This window comes from Schistocerca serialis, chromosome 6, assembly GCF_023864345.2.
Source record: "Schistocerca serialis cubense isolate TAMUIC-IGC-003099 chromosome 6, iqSchSeri2.2, whole genome shotgun sequence".
NCBI lineage: Eukaryota > Metazoa > Arthropoda > Insecta > Orthoptera > Acrididae > Schistocerca > Schistocerca serialis.
In genome coordinates, this window is record NC_064643.1 from 332,124,617 (window position 1) to 332,140,732 (window position 16,116).

A 16,116-nucleotide genomic window follows, 5' to 3' on the forward strand; every position below is an offset into this window, starting at 1 on the left:
TGACCTTGTACTTCTACAGCGAGGTGATAGCATGCAGGGAGATGGCACACTGAAATACCTGAGGATCACGATATGCCTCCTTGGCTGCTTGATCCACCCTTTCGTTCTGCCACAATTCCCATGTGCCCACATACCCAGCAGAAAGACTAGTCACTGAAGCTGGAGGTGGGCATCCTGGATATTCTGGATGACTTTATTTGCTGGGTACAAACTTTGGAGAGTGTAAAGGAATCTCAGAGAATCTGAGCAGACAAGAAATTTAGCACTGGAAGAATGTCTTATCTGCTACAGTGATCACAAGACCACATATAATCCTGTGTCGAAGATAGTTAATTTCTGAGGCAGCTGGACCTTGAAAGACACAATCCGGGAAAACAACAGGGCAAGCAACTGAGTCCGCCTGCTTAGACCCATCCGTAAAGACAGCTACATAGCTGCAGTGCACATATAAAATGTCTGTAAATATCGAATTAAAATACAGAAGCAGGAGTGCAAACTCTCCTATACTGCACTAAATCTAAAATGACACTGGCCTTCTGCAGTAACCAGTGCGGTAGATGGTTAAAACCCTAGATTTGGGGTTGTACTTGCTCCACACCAAGTGATTCCAGTACATGCTGCACACGGACCCCCAACGGCAGCATGGCTCGTGAACGTATGTAGAAAAAGACATTCCAGAGTTGGACGAGCAACAGTATGGTGCGCGGGTGAAGTTAGAGCTGTGAGGATATTATATGCCTGATGCACCACGAGGAGCTGCCGCCAGATGGTAAGTGGCAGTTCCCATGCCTCAGCACAGGGCTTGGGTATGGGACTGGTCCTATAAACACACGTGGTGAGCCAAATCCCCTCACGGTGGACAGCATCTATGAACTTCAAATGTGAAGGCCTCGCTGATCCATAGACAGTGCACCGATTGTCCAGCCCTACAGAACTGGAGTAGACATGCCCTGTTCACTCCCCAAGACCTGTAGCTATGGCACTTTAAGGTAGTCAGGGCCTTGAGGGTTCTGGCTTTCAGGTCCCTCAGGTGTGCCAACCACAACAATTTCAAGTCAAAAATGAGGCCCAGAAGCTGATGATGAAGATACGCATTGTTGAAGTAACGATTACGGTAATCAATTTAGGTTAAAATATTTCTTGTGATATAAATAAACAGGACTAATATATCACCAAGAAATGTTAAAAATAGGATATCGGACAATCAATAACTCTTCATTATTGTTCCTGTTAGTAATTCAACAATAAGTTTGAAGAATAATGAAAAGTGTTATTGATACTGGATGTCTTAATTTAATAAAATTAATATTTATTACATTTGATAGTGATACAATTATTATTTTAATCATTTCAGGAGCTAGTTTATTAAAATATCGGTTTTGGGGATCGATGATGGGAAGGCTTTTCCACCCTTGAAGTTTTAAAAGTGGAGTGTAGACCTATTTCTGGTTTACAAGATCGACATTTTTTAACTATTAAAACTAATGTTTATATTCTCTGTTTTTCCTTCTTTATTGGTTTATTTTGCTGGTGTTTATGTTTTTCCTTCTAAACGCAAACATTTGTTGATGGTTTTGTTGAGATTAGAGTATACTGTTCTTTATTTATTTATACTGATTATTATTTTTCTTATTGAATTTTATGATTATTTTTGTGAGGGAGCTTTAGGTCTTTCTAGTTTGGTTTCAATGATTCGGTCTCATGGTAATGATTTATTTAATTCTTTTGGTTTGTCTTTACGTTAAAATATTTATATTCATGACTTTTTTAAATCCCTCTTAGTTCAATAAATAATTTTTGACGGTTAGTTCATTCTTTGATGTTTCTGTCAAGTTTTGTTTTTATGATTTGTGTATATTCACATGCTGATTTGAATATAATTACATATTATTTTGGTGTTGATTATTTTTCTTTTAGTTTAATTTTATTAAGTTTTTGGATGTGTTCATTAATAATTTCTGCTAGAGGTACAGTTTATTTAACTTCATACCATTCTAATTTTTTTATTTTTATGGTTTTGATTTTAATAATTATACTTTATTGTTCATTTGCTAGATTAAGTCTTCTTTCTCTTTATGTTTTTTGAGGCTAGATTGGTCCCTACTTTACTTTTAATTTTGGGTTGGGGATATCAACCTGAGCGACTACAGGCTGGGATTTATTTGACTTTTTTATACTTTGGTTGCTAGATTGCCTTTACTGTTAGTTTTATTTAATGTTTATGATTTTGCTAATACTTCATATTTTCCTTTGTTGTTTGATTTTGGTTATTATTATTTTATGTTTTTATGATTCTGGCTTTTTTGGTTAAGATGCCTATGTTTCTGGTCCATTTATAACTTCCTAAGGCTCATGTAGAGGCCTCTATTTCTGGTAGAATGATTCTTGTGAGTGTTTTGTTGAAGTTAGATGGTTATGGTATTTTCTGCGTAATAAAGGTTATTGCTTACTTGGATTTAAAGTTTAATTATTTCTGGTTGTCTTTAGGATTGTCTGGTGGTGTTAGATTTATTTGTTTTCATCAGGCAGTTTATACTATAGTCTTATTTTCAGCATGGTAATTATTATTCTGGGGTTTATACTTTTTCTCTTGGTTATTTTTGGGAGTATCATCTTTTACTTTTACATTGATTGCCTTTAAATATTTTTTGTTTAAAGGGTGAATATTTCTTTGTTCAAATTAAGTATTTTAATTAAAAATACTGTTTTGTGGGATCAATGATATGAAGTTTTTCCATCTTAGGCTGTTATTTGTTTTTTATGTGTTCTCCGAGTTTTTTTCCTTTATTTTTTTCAAGAAATATTTTTTTATTTAGGGTATTTATTATTTAATAATTGATTAGACTTTTTATCGAGTGACAACTTTTAATTTAGATGTTTATATGGTTGTGATGACTTTAATTTTGGACTGAATACCTCTTATTTTTATGTCTTTTGTTACATGTATTTCTTCTTGGATTATATATCAGGTGAGAAAAATATAAATTGTTTTAATATTATTGTTTTCATATTTATTCTTTTAATAGGGTTTTTAATTATTAGTCCTAATTTGATTAGAATTTTATTAGGTTGAGATGGTTTGGGATTGGTTTCTTATTTTATTATCAGAATGTAAAGTCTTATAGTGCTGGTTTATTAACTGCTTTATCTAATTGGATTAGTGATGTTACTATTTTAATTTCTATTGCTTGAATATTAAATTTTGTTGGTTGGAATTATATTTATTACGATGACTTTATTTCGAGTTCTTTTGAAATAAAGCTTGTTACTATATTAATTGTTCTGGCTAAGAGATTTCAGATTCCTTTTTCCTCTTGACTTCCTGCTGCTGTGGCTGCTCCTACTCCTGTTTCTGCTTTGATTCATTCTTCTACTCTTGTTACTTTTTTTTTGTGGTTTTAGGGCGCACAACTTCAATGGTCATTAGCGCCCTGACTACGTTAAGAATGCACCGCGAGGCACAAGTTTAAAACAACAACTAAAAGGGAAAACACGATAAAAGACAGACTGACAGGCATAGGATTAAAAAACAGCATCATCAAATGTCCTTAGAGAGGTTTGTCAAATTGATAAAATGAAGAACACGAGCAGCTGCTCGTGGGTCATCCGCTAAAATGGCATCTAAAGTACATGGCAGGTTAAGATCTAGACGCAGTGTGTTAAAATCCGGACAGGACATTAAAATGTGGCGGACCGTCAGCAATTGCCCACATGGGCAGAACGGCGCCGGCGCAGCCGTCAGCAGATGGCGATGGCGGAACCGGCAGTGTCCAATGCGTAACCGGGCCAAAACGACCTCCTCCCGCCGAGAAGGGCGGGAGGAGGACGTCCAAGCCGCGGGAAGAGGTTTCAAGGCCCGAAGCTTGTTGTCTGTAAGTGCAGCCCAATCGGCATGCCACAGCGATAAAATGCGCCGACAAATAACCCTGCTACAATCTGATGAAGGGACACAACAAGAAGCTGTCCGAGGCTGGAGGACCGCAGCCTTGGCCGCGGCATCTGCAGCTTCGTTCCCAGGGATACCGACATGGCCAGGGACCCACATAAAGCTAACCGGAGAACCGACGTCCACCAGCTGCCGAAGAGAGCGCTGGATCTGGTGCACGAAAGGGTGAACCGGATACGGATCACTGAGGCTCTGGATGGCGCTCAGGGAATCGGAGCGGATGACATAAGCAGAATGTCGGTGGCGGCAGATGTAGAGAACAGCCTGGTAGAGGGCAAAGAGCTCAGCTGTGAAGACCGAACAATGGCCATGGAGCCGATATTTGAAGCTTTGTGCCCCAACAATAAAAGAACACCCGACCCCGTCATTGGTCTTAGAGCCATCTGTATAAATGAAGGTCACATTGATGAACTTCGAACGAAATTCCACAAAACGGGAGTGGTAGACCGAACCGGGGGTAACCTCTTTTGGGAGCGAGCTGAGGTCAAGGTGAACGCGGACCTGAGCCTGGAGCCAAGGTGGCGTGTGGCTCTCGCCCACTCGAAAGGTTGCAGGGAGTGAAAAAGTAAGGTGTTGAAGGAGGCGACGAAAGCGAACTCCAGGGGGTAGCAGGGCAGAGACATACAACCCGTATTGACGGTCGAGAGAGTCGTCAAAAAAGGAACGATAAGACGGGTGGTCGGGCATTGACAGTAGCCGACAGGCATACCGACAAAGCAGTATATCGTGCCGGTAGGTGAGTGGCAATTCACCAGCGTCAGTATGAAGACTCTCTACGGGACTAGTATAAAACGCTCCGATCGCAAGTCGTAAACCCCGATGTTGTATGTTGTTGAGGCGGCGTAAGATGGATGGCCGTGCAGAGGAGTATACGAAGCTCCCATAATCCAGCTTGGAGCGGACAATCGACCGATATAGACGGAGCAGGACGGTTCGATCCGCTCCCCACGACATACCACTGAGAACACGGAGGACATTTAAAGAACGGGTACAACGGGCAGCCAAATATGACACATGTGGAGACCAGCTAAGTTTCCTGTCAAATGTAAGACCTAAAAATTTTGTTGTCTCCACGATTGGGAGAGCAACGGGACCAAGTCGTAAGGACGGTGGGAGAAACTCTTTGTAGCGCCAGAAGTTAATACAGACCGTCTTCTCGGCAGAAAAACGGAAGCCATTGGCGACACTCCAGGAGTAAAGACGGTCAAGAGAACGCTGAAGACAGCGCTCCAGGACACGTGTACACTGCGCGCTGCAACAGATGGTAAAATCGTCCACGAAAAGGGAGCCTGATACATCAGCTGGGAGTCAATCCATTATTGGATTGATCGCGATGGCGAAGAGAGTGACGCTCAAAACTGAGCCCTGTGGCACCCCATTCTCCTGGCGAAAGGTGTCTGACAGGACAGAACCCACACGTACCCTGAACTGTCGATCCATTAAAAAGGAACGAATAAAAAGAGGGAGGCGACCGCGAAGGCCCCATGTATGCATGGTGCGGAGAATCCCCGCCCTCCAACAGGTGTCGTAAGCCTTCTCCAAATCAAAGAACACAGCCGCGGTCGGGCGCTTCCGCAAGAAGTTATTCATAATGAAGGTCGACAAGGTAACCATATGGTCAACAGCAGAGCGGCGCCTACGAAATCCACATTGTACATTGGTAAGTAGGCGTCGAGACTCGAGTAGCCAAACCAATCGAGAGTTAACCATTCGCTCCATCACTTTACAGACACAGCTGGTAAGCGAGATGGGTCGATAACTGGAAGGCAAGTGCTTGTCCTTCCCCGGCTTAGGAATCGGGACAACAATAGACTCGCGCCAGCATGCGGGAGCATGTCCCTCAATCCAGATGCGATTATAAGTATGAAGAAGAAAACCTTTACCCGCAGGAGAAAGGTTCTTCAGCATCTGAATATGAATAGAATCAGGCCCTGGAGTGGAGGACCGTGATCGGCCAAGTGCGTTTTCGAGTTCCCGCATGGTGAATGGGGCATTATAACTTTCACGATTCGAGGAGCGGAAGTTAGGTGGCCTAGCCTCCTCTGCCTGTTTGCAGGGGAGGAAGGCAGGGTGGTAATGAGCGGAGCTCGAAACCTCTGCGAAAAAGCTGCCAAAGGCATTGGAGACAGCCTCAGGGGCCACAAGGACGTCATTCGCGACCGTCAAGCCAGAAACTGGTGAGTGGACCTTAGTGCCAGATAGCTGGCGCAGGCTACCCCAGACAACAGAAGAAGGAGTAAAACTGTTGAAGGTGCTTGTGAAAGCAGCCCAGCTGGCTTTCTTGCTTTCTTTAATAATACGACGACACTGAGCACGTAATCGTTTATAATTGATACAATTCGCCAATGTAGGGTGGCGATTAAGGTGCGTATAGCACGTCGACGAGCACGTAAAGCGTCTCTACATGCTGCGGTCCACCAGGGGACCGGTACGCGACGTGGAGAAGAAGTAGGGTGAGGGATGGAATATTCAGCAGCAGCGAGAATGACTTCCGTGAGGTGTGCGACCTGACGATTGCAGCTTGTGAAGGTTTGATCCTGAAAGGTCGCCCTGGAAGAGAAGAGCCCCCAGTCTGCCTTTGAGATGGTCCAACTAGAGGAGCACGGAGAGGGGGTATGCTGCAGGAGATGGATAACACACGGGAAGTGGTCGCTCGAATATGTATCATACCACTCAAACCGGCGTGCAAGTTGGCGAGTACATATAGAGAGGTCTAAATGGGAATAGGTGTGAGATGTGTCCGAAAGAAAAGTAGGGGCGCCAGTATTGAGGCAGACAAGATTGAGCTGGTTGAAAAGGTCTGCTAACACGGAGCCCCTCGGGCAGGATGCTGGAGAGCCCCAAAGGGGATGGTGGGCATTGAAGTCTCCAGTTAACAAAAATGGTGCAGGTAGCTGAGCAATAAGTTGCATCATGTCTGCCCTGGTAACGGCAGATGACGGAGTGTAAACGGTACAAATGGAAAATGTAAAAGTGGGGAGAGTAATGCGGATGGCAACTGACTGCAGGCCGGTGTGCAACGTGATGGGATCGTAGTAAATATCATCCCGGACCAGCAACATAACCCCTCCATGAGCTGGGATACCTACCACAGGGGGTAGGTCAAAACGCACAGAGGTGTAGTGTGCCAAGGCAATTTGATCGCATGGGCGTAGCTTCGTTTCCTGGAGGGCTACGACGAGCGGACGGTGTAAGCGGAGCAGCAACTTCAAGTCCTCTCGGTTGGAGCAAATGCTGCGAATATTCCAGTGAATAAGTGCCATCGTAAGAAGAAAAGGAAGACGAAAGAAGGGGTCACCTCGAAGGCCGCTGAGGGCCTGGCTTCGAGCGAGCATTGCCCCCGCTATCAGTAGGCGGACAGTCACCGTCCATTGGGTCTATAGGTTCATCGGCCATCTTGGGAGGATGGCAGGGAGGGGGAGCTTCCTCCGCCGGTGAACGGCCAGATGTTCGGCTACCAGCGGTGCGGCCAGGCGAAACGGATGACGGCCTGGGGCGGCAACCGCTGGGTGGTGCAGGAGAAGAAATGCGCCGTGGCGGAGAAGGAGAACTGTGCTTCCTATGAGCCTTCTTGGAAGGACGTTTGGTGGAAGTACCGGTCGAAGGCTGGGAGGTCGAGGTACGTAGGAAGTCTGCACGGGACGGTTCCTTCTTGAAGGCCCGTGGATCTGACTTCTGGGTCTTCGTCTTAGCAGAAGCTGATGAAGGGGCTGGTGTCTGTGGGGTGACGGGAGGAAGAGGAGACGTCGACCGCGCGATCTTAGCACTGGCCGAACGGACGATCGCGGTGCTGAAGGTCAGATCGCATGTCTGGGTTGCCACCTCCCTGGTAGTCTGAGGATAGGCGAGGACAGTACTGTATTTCCCCGCTGGGAGCAGCGTGGGCTTCCTACTAGCCAATAGCTTGCGAGCAGCCGAGGTGGACACTTTCTCTTTGACCCGAATTTCTTGGATACAGCGTTCTTCCTTATAGACAGGACAGTCGCGGGAGGATGCGGCATGGTCACCCTGACAGTTCACACAACGAGGAGACGGAGGTGGACAGTTACTCTCATGGGCATCCCTGCCACAAGTGACACATTTAGCCGCATTGGAACAAGACTGTCGAGTGTGATTGAAACGCTGACACTGGTAGCAGCGCGTAGGTGTCGGGACATAGGGGCGAACAGAAATAACCTCGTAGCCCGCCTTGATGCGCGATGGCAGCTTAACACTATCAAAGGTCAAGAAAAGTGTCCGGGTCGGTACAAGGTCATTGTTGACCTTTTTCATGACCCTATGGACAGCCGTCATGCACTGCTCAGCGAGGAAAGATTGAATCTCCTCGTCAGTCAATCCGTCGAGGGAGCTAGTATAGACTACACCACGAGACGAATTCAAAGTTCTGTGGGCCTCCACCCGGACAGGGAACGTGTACAGGAGTGTGGCCCGAAGCAGTTTTTGTGCCTGAAAGGCACTCTCAGTTTCTAGTAATTAGGTACCGTTACGCAACCTTGTACAAGATTTGACAGATCCGGCTATGGCATCTATGCCCTTCTGAATAACGAAAGGGTTGACAGAGGAAAAATCCTTTCAGTCCTCAGATCGAGAAACGACGAGGAACTGTGGGGCAGGCGGTAGTACTTTTGTCACTGGTGGCTGGTCATGTTTCCGTTTTTGGGCAGAAGTCGAGAGAGATGGATGAAATCCATTGCGGAGGAATCCCCCATGATTGCCAGTGTCTCCGATGGCGCGCTCCTTCCTTGTGGGGACCCTCTCAGAGGGCACTCCCGCCTTAGGTGAATGTTTACACCTCAGGTCACACCTCCCGAGAAACAGACGGAGGGACCAATCGGCATGGTCAGAAGGTATCAGCTCAGGCAATCACCCCTCCCCGGGCCTGGCCTTTACCAGGGGGTACGCGCGTGCCTTGCATGTCTACCCAGGGCGGGGAATTACGCGTTACCCCGTCACCGGCTACGCGTGCAAACGCGTGGGTCGGCCTTCAGGCACGCAGAGGGAGGAAGGAAGAAGAGGAAAAAGGAGAGAGAGAGAGGGGGGGGGGGGGGGGGGGGGAGAGAGAGAGAGAGAGAGAGAGAGAGAGAGAGAGAGAGAGAGAGAGAGAGAGAGAGAGAGAGAGAGAGGACAGACTGTCTCAAAAGCCGAGGCGGAGACCAGAGAAGGCAAGGAGAAGAAGGCAATGAGAAGGCAAGGAGAAGAAGGCAATGAGAAGGCAAGGAGAAGAAGGCAATGAGAAGGCAAGGAGATTTTGCAGGAGAAAGAGTAAGGAAGACAGTGAGGTGGAGAAGAGCAAAGAAAGGAACCAACCAAAGGAAGGAAGAAACGAGAAGTGAAAAAGCAAAATGACCGCAAATAGAGGTCGTGGAACCGTCCGTCTCCGGACGCAGGCGCTAACTACCCCCTTGAGGGGGAGGGACTCCTTTTAGTCGCCTCTTACGACAGGCAGGAATACCTCGGGCCTATTCTAATCCCCGGACCCGCAGGGGGGGTACTCTTGTTACTGTGGGGGTTTATTTATTAATTTGTTTCAGTTCAATATTAGGGACTTATAACTGTGGTTGATTTTTACTTCTGTGTGTTAGAAGTATTGACCCTGACTGTGGAGATACTTGTCCCACTGTGACACAAGGTGGTGAATGGTTGTTATAAAATTCCCAGGGCTGCAATGTTAACCAGTTCCGTATGTACAGCTGGACATCGTTGTCTGAGGTGAATTGTTTGCCCCTATGCTGACATTCTTCTTTGACCAAGCCTCCCTTCTGATTCACTTCCCGCAGCACAGGGCAACAGTGAATGCCCAGCGTTACTCACAAACCTTGACCACAGTTCGCCAAGCAATCAAATCAAAACAATTAGGCAATCTGACCCATGGGATTATTCCGCTCCACGACAAAGCAAAGCCTCATACGGCCAACAGAGGCGCCGCACTCCTGCAAAAATTCAAATGGGAATTCCTCGGTCACCCTCCATACAGTTCGGACCTCTCTCCCTGTGATTACGCCATTTTTGGTTCCCTTAAAAAGGCTCTGAGGGCAAATGATTCACCTTGGACGAAAACGTCCAGCCGCACGGGCGGAACTGATTAACATCGCAGCCCCGGGAATTTTATGAGACAGCCGTTCACCGCCTTGTGTCACAGTGGGACAAGTGTCTCAACAACCAGGGTCAGTAGTTCTAACATACAGGTACTGGTTTCTGTAATTATTCCTCCGGCTTGATTCTTTTTGAACGCCCCTTATATAATTACATTTACGGCTTGTTTGGGAGCTAATTTTGAGTTTGTTTTGAAAAAGATTATTGCTCTTTCTATTTTGACAACTTGGTTTAATAATGAGTATTTTGGCTATAGGTTATCCAAAGCTCTCTTTCTTTCATTTGTTAGCTCATGCTTTATTTAAGGTGGTGTTATTTATGCGTGCAGGATTCTCAGGATATTTGTATTATGGGTTCTGTTGTTAATTTTATACCTTTAACTTCTGTTTGTTTTAATGTTTCTAGTTTGTCTTTGTATGGTATATCTTTTTTGGCTGGTTTTTATTCAAAGGATTTAATTCTTGAGATGGTATAAGATGAATTAACTGTTAGATTTTTCCTTTATTTTTTTCTACAGATTTAACTGTTTCTTACTCTTTTCGTTTGTTTTATTATTCAATAGCTGGGGATAATAATTTTTATTCAAGATTTTCTTTTGATGATAGGGGTTACTACATTTCATTTGGTATAATTGGTTTATTATTTGTTGCTGTTTGGTAGTAATCCTGTCTTAATTAATTTTTTCTATTCCTCACATGATTGCTTTACCTTATTATTTGAAATTTTTAACAATTAGGTACTTATTTGGGTTATCTTATTTCCGAGTTTGATTTTTCTCATAATATATTATTAGGACTCATTACCCTAGACATGATACCATTTATGGTTATGGCAAATAAGCTAACACTTAAAACACTGCCCTGAGGGATACCATTCTTCTGCTCAAAACAATCAGACAGTGAGGCACCAACTCGGGTCTGAAGAAACCATTTAGATAGGAAAGGGGAAGGTGGCCACGAAAGCCCCATGGATGCCATTGCGCAAGAATACAGTGTCTCCTAGAAGTATCACACACCTTACCGACCTGTCGAAGAATGTACTGATACAGTGATAGTTGCACAGGAAAGACTGCTGAACAGCCGCCTCTACACAGTGAACTGAAATCTCTGGAATCCACACTGAGCGTGGTAAGGAGTTGTCTGGTCTCTAACAACCAGACCAGACGACGGTTAACCATTTGTCCCAGGATCTTTCCTACACAGCTTGTTAAGGCAATACTCCTGTAACTACTGAGAGGTGTACTTTCAAGGTTTCAGGAGAGGTATCAGAACTGCTTCCCTCCATGAGTTGGGGTAGTTGCCTGTCTGCCATATATGATTAAAACATTTGAGGTGGTTTTCCTTTAACGCCACTGGCACATGTTGAAGCAGACAGTACCAGATTTGGTTGTGACCAGGTGCAGTATCACGAGTCTCAGACAGTGCCAATTCGAGTTCCCTAATTTTTGCAAAATGTTTGCCCAGTGCCTGAGCAATGTCTCTGGGCATAGTTTGGAGATACCCCTGTTTCAGCACTGCTGCTATTGGTAAACAGCTGCATTTACTAGTAATCCTCCTAATGGCTTCCAATACTTTTGTAGAACAAGTGGAATGGTTAATAGACTCCAAGAATGTTTGTTATGACTGTTTTTTGCTCTGCTTAATGACACCTTGAGCCTTGGCTCTCATGACTCAAAAGGCAGTTGTCCGCTGTAGGATGGCACTTAGACCTTCGAAGGGCCACATGTCTGGCCCAGATGGCTGAATTGCACTCTTCTGTCCACCAAGGTACAGGTCGCCTCCTAAGAGGACTGAAAGACAGGTATAGAGATGTCAGCATGATGGATCACACAAGTTATGTGGTCCACCCATTCCTGGATGCTGTCATGGTGTTCAAACACAGCCAATTGACTGAACAGTGCCCAGTTAGCCCTGCCAATCATCCATGATGGTGGCTTCTGTTCCAGCAACACACAATCCAGTAGGTGACTGAGGATTGGGAAGTGGTCATTGGAATGAAATCCCATGGTGAACAGAGTTAGCGAGGGCTGGAGAGCAGAGAGAGAGGTCGATGACCGAGAATGACCCAGTAGCAGTGCAGAAATGAGTGGGAGTACCAGTGTTAGGGTGCACAGCTATTGAGATGTCAGGAGGCTCTCCAAAACCCGACCCTGAGGGCAAGTAGAGGTCGAGCCCCACAGGACATGACAGGCATTGAAGTCTCCCAGGAGGAGAAATTGTTGAGAGAGTTGTTCCATAAGATCTGTGAGAGCTTCTGAGTCTACTGCATCCAGTGGTGACAAATACGGAGAGCAAACAGTAAGTCTCCAACTTGCATGAATTCCACCTGCTACTGCTTGCAGGTCAGTAGCCAGGGCGAGAGCAGAAGAATGGTGTGCATTAGAGACAAATCCTTTGACCCCTCCTTTGGCTCTTTCCCTCAATAGGCCATCCTTGTGATACAGCTTACAGCCCCATCATAGCACAGGGACGTCTGTATGTTTAAAATGTGTTTGTTTTAAACACAAGCACAAGGGGTGTGCCTGTGCTAAGAATTTCAGTTCCTCCACATGAGTCCTGAACCCATTCAAGTTCCACTGTAGTATGGGAGACATGCCATTGACGTGGTTTTAATTTACCCTTATCTTTGCACTGGGGAGGTGAACCACTTTTAGAGCGAGGGTGAGTGGAGGGGATGCCTGGAACTGAGGCATCTAACTCCATGATGTCCTCCTCATCAGTCAGTCATACCAGAGTGACGTCTGACTGTGCCTTGGACAGCTTGTGACCTCAACATCGGGATCCTTTCCATGCACTCTGTCCCGTCAAGGATGAGGGCGAAATGGGGCACTGTGAGGCACTATGCTTTGCGTGTGCCTTCTGGATGCTCACTGTGGATTTGTTGTTGGTCTTTTCTGTTGCAGCTGCCTGGATTACTTTGTCCTTAATCTTTTTCTCTTGGGGTGTACATGTGCAAGTACAGGTGCTTGTGGTAGATACAGCCACACTGGATGTTGTCTGCGTTGACGTGTCCACCTTGGGAATAGGTTTCTGCACTATGGAAGAAAATGAGGTGGCAGAGACGGGGTTTCATTGCCTTATATTCCTTTTTCGCTTCCACTTGGTCACTTATTTCCTGTATTTTGTGTTCCTCAGCAAAAACAGGGCAGCCTTGGCTACAGACTGGGTGGTCCGCAGAGCAGTTTACATAGATCACTGGAGATGGGCAGTCAGCATCATGAGCTGCTTTTCTGCACTCTCTGCAGATCACTTTACCTCATGGTTGTATGGCTGAAACAATGGCATTTATAGCACCACATAGGGTTTGGTATGTAAGGCCAAATATTAAGTGAAAAGAACTGGAGCTGAGAAAGGTGTGCCTCTCAAAAGCAATATCATATTTACCCAATGTCTGCGATTTCTTAAGAAGTTCCACCTACTTTGACCTGTTAGCTTCGACCAATAATGAGCCATTACGTAGTCATTTTATAGATTTTAAAGTGTCAGCAAGGCCTTCCACACCCTTATGGATATAGAAGGGGGACACTTTTTCAAATGTCGCATCCTTCCTCTTAATCACCAAAAATTCATTGTTATTCACAACTCCATGAGCGCTGTTACTGAAGTCCAAAGTATTATTATTACCAGGAGGACTAGCCCCTCTGATTCTCTTGATGATTGGGAGTACATCCTTCCTGCTGGGAGTAGAAGATGATGATTTTGAGCATTTCAGCTTGGTCCCACAAGCAGCTAGGGAAATAAGCGTCCACTCAGACAGAGCCCTGCATGCCTGAGTAAGCCTTATATAACTGAGGTGTGGCAGGTTACCCAGAGGTTGCCCACTAATGACTGTTCCATGCATCCCATCAGTGTGCGGCACACCTCAATTTTTTTTTTAAATTTAATTTTTTTTATAGTGGTTTATTCTGTTCTTGCGATCCGGGTGGTCAAGGCAAGATCCCTGGTCCCTGAGACACACAATGTTCCACCACCGTGCCACATGGTGCTCGCTGAAGCATACCCAGAGTTTACAGTGATGGGGGACTGGCAGCACTTACTAGTCCCCAGCTCAGGAATGCTGGAGTTACCATGCCCTTACCCAGCACGTGAATGCTGAGACCCTGATGGCGCATTTTCTGGATAAAATTCTTCCATATAAGAATGCACTAAGCTCATGGCAGCAATAAATCCGTTGTCTGTATCCAAATGTTCAAAGCTAAGCCAGTTTTCACATGCATGAAGAGGCGGAAATCCTTTTGAGCAATGATCAGGGTGTGCAACAATGTTAAAAAATGTCTCTGTTGAACTGATGCAAAAATGTTGGTGTTTGCTGTGAAGATGTGGCTGGGTGTTGTGTAAAAACATGGAACCAATAATGAAGGAATGAGAAGACTTTTTAGAAGGCTAATCCCATTTTCAGAAAATGAAACAATATACTGCAGAACTCTACTTCCATATTAAATAAAATTTACAAAATCAATTCCTTTTGCCTCCCAAAAATACACAGTAGTCAATGTCTCTGGCTGACAGAGTGGCCCCAAGTGTAATCTGCAGAAACAACCTCACGCTAATCAGTAAATAAAGTAAACTTCACCTGCCTACTTGCAAGTTATTTGACCATACAATTTATAATAATAAATGATCTAAATCATGATAGAGGCACCAATCTTTCAGTTGCTGAATGTATGTGATGTATTCTACACTCCTGGAAATTGAAATAAGAACACCGTGAATTCATTGTCCCAGGAAGGGGAAACTTTATTGACACATTCCTGGGGTCAGATACATCACATGATCACACTGACAGAACCACAGGCACATAGACACAGGCAACAGAGCATGCACAATGCCGGCACTAGTACAGTGTATATCCACCTTTCGCAGCAATGCAGGCTGCTATTCTCCCATGGAGACGATCGCAGAGATGCTGGATGTAGTCCTGTGGAACGGCTTGCCATGCCATTTCCACCTGGCGCCTCAGTTGGACCAGCGTTCGTGCTGGACGTGCAGACCGCGTGAGACGACGCTTCATCCAGTCCCAAACATGCTCAATGGGGGACAGATCCGGAGATCTTGCTGGCCAGGGTAGTTGACTTACACCTTCTAGAGCATGTTGGGTGGCATGGGATACATGCGGACGTGCATTGTCCTGTTGGAACAGCAAGTTCCCTTGCCGGTCTAGGAATGGTAGAACGATGGGTTCGATGACGGTTTGGATGTACCGTGCACTATTCAGTGTCCCCTCGACGATCACCAGTGGTGTACGGCCAGTGTAGGAGATCGTTCCCCACACCATGATGCCGGGTGTTGGCCCTGTGTGCCTCGGTCGTATGCAGTCCTGATTGTGGCGCTCACCTGCACGGCGCCAAACACGCATACGACCATCATTGGCACCAAGGCAGAAGCGACTCTCATCGCTGAAGACGACACGTCTCCATTCGTCCCTCCATTCACGCCTGTCGCGACACCACTGGAGGCGGGCTGCACGATGTTGGGGCGTGAGCGGAAGACGGCCTAACCGTGTGCGGGACCGTAGCCCAGCTTCATGGAGACGGTTGCGAATGGTCCTCGCCGATACCCCGGGAGCAACAGTGTCCCTAATTTGCTGGGAAGTGGCGGTGCGGTCCCCTACGGCACTGCGTAGGATCCTACAGTCTTGGCGTGCATCCGTGCGTCACTGCGGTCCGGTCCCAGGTCGACGGGCATGTGCACCTTCCGCCGACCACTGGCGACAACATCGATGTACTGTGGAGGCCTCACGCCCCACGTGTTGAGCAATTCGGCGGTACGTCCACCCGGCCTCCCGCATGCCCACTATACGCCCTCGCTCAAAGTCCGTCAACTGCACATACGGTTCACGTCCACGCTGTTGCGGCATGCTACCAGTGTTAAAGACTGCGATGGAGCTCCGTATGCCACGGCAAACTGGCTGACACTGACGGCAGCGGTGCACAAATGCTGCGCAGCTAGCGCCATTCGACGGCCAACACCGCGGTTCCTGGTGTGTCCGCTGTGCCGTGCGTGTGATCATTGCTTGTACAGCCCTCTCGCAGTGTCCGGAGCAAGTATGGTGGGTCTGACACACCGGTGTCAATGTGT

General features: G+C 46.3%; 1 protein-coding gene across 3 annotated transcripts in view; it reads right to left on the bottom strand.

Moving 5' to 3' along the window:
• Positions 1 to 16,116, bottom strand: part of LOC126483716 (SHC-transforming protein 4) — a 98,275-nt gene that overhangs the window by 62,106 nt on the left and 20,053 nt on the right. The window lies entirely within an intron of this gene.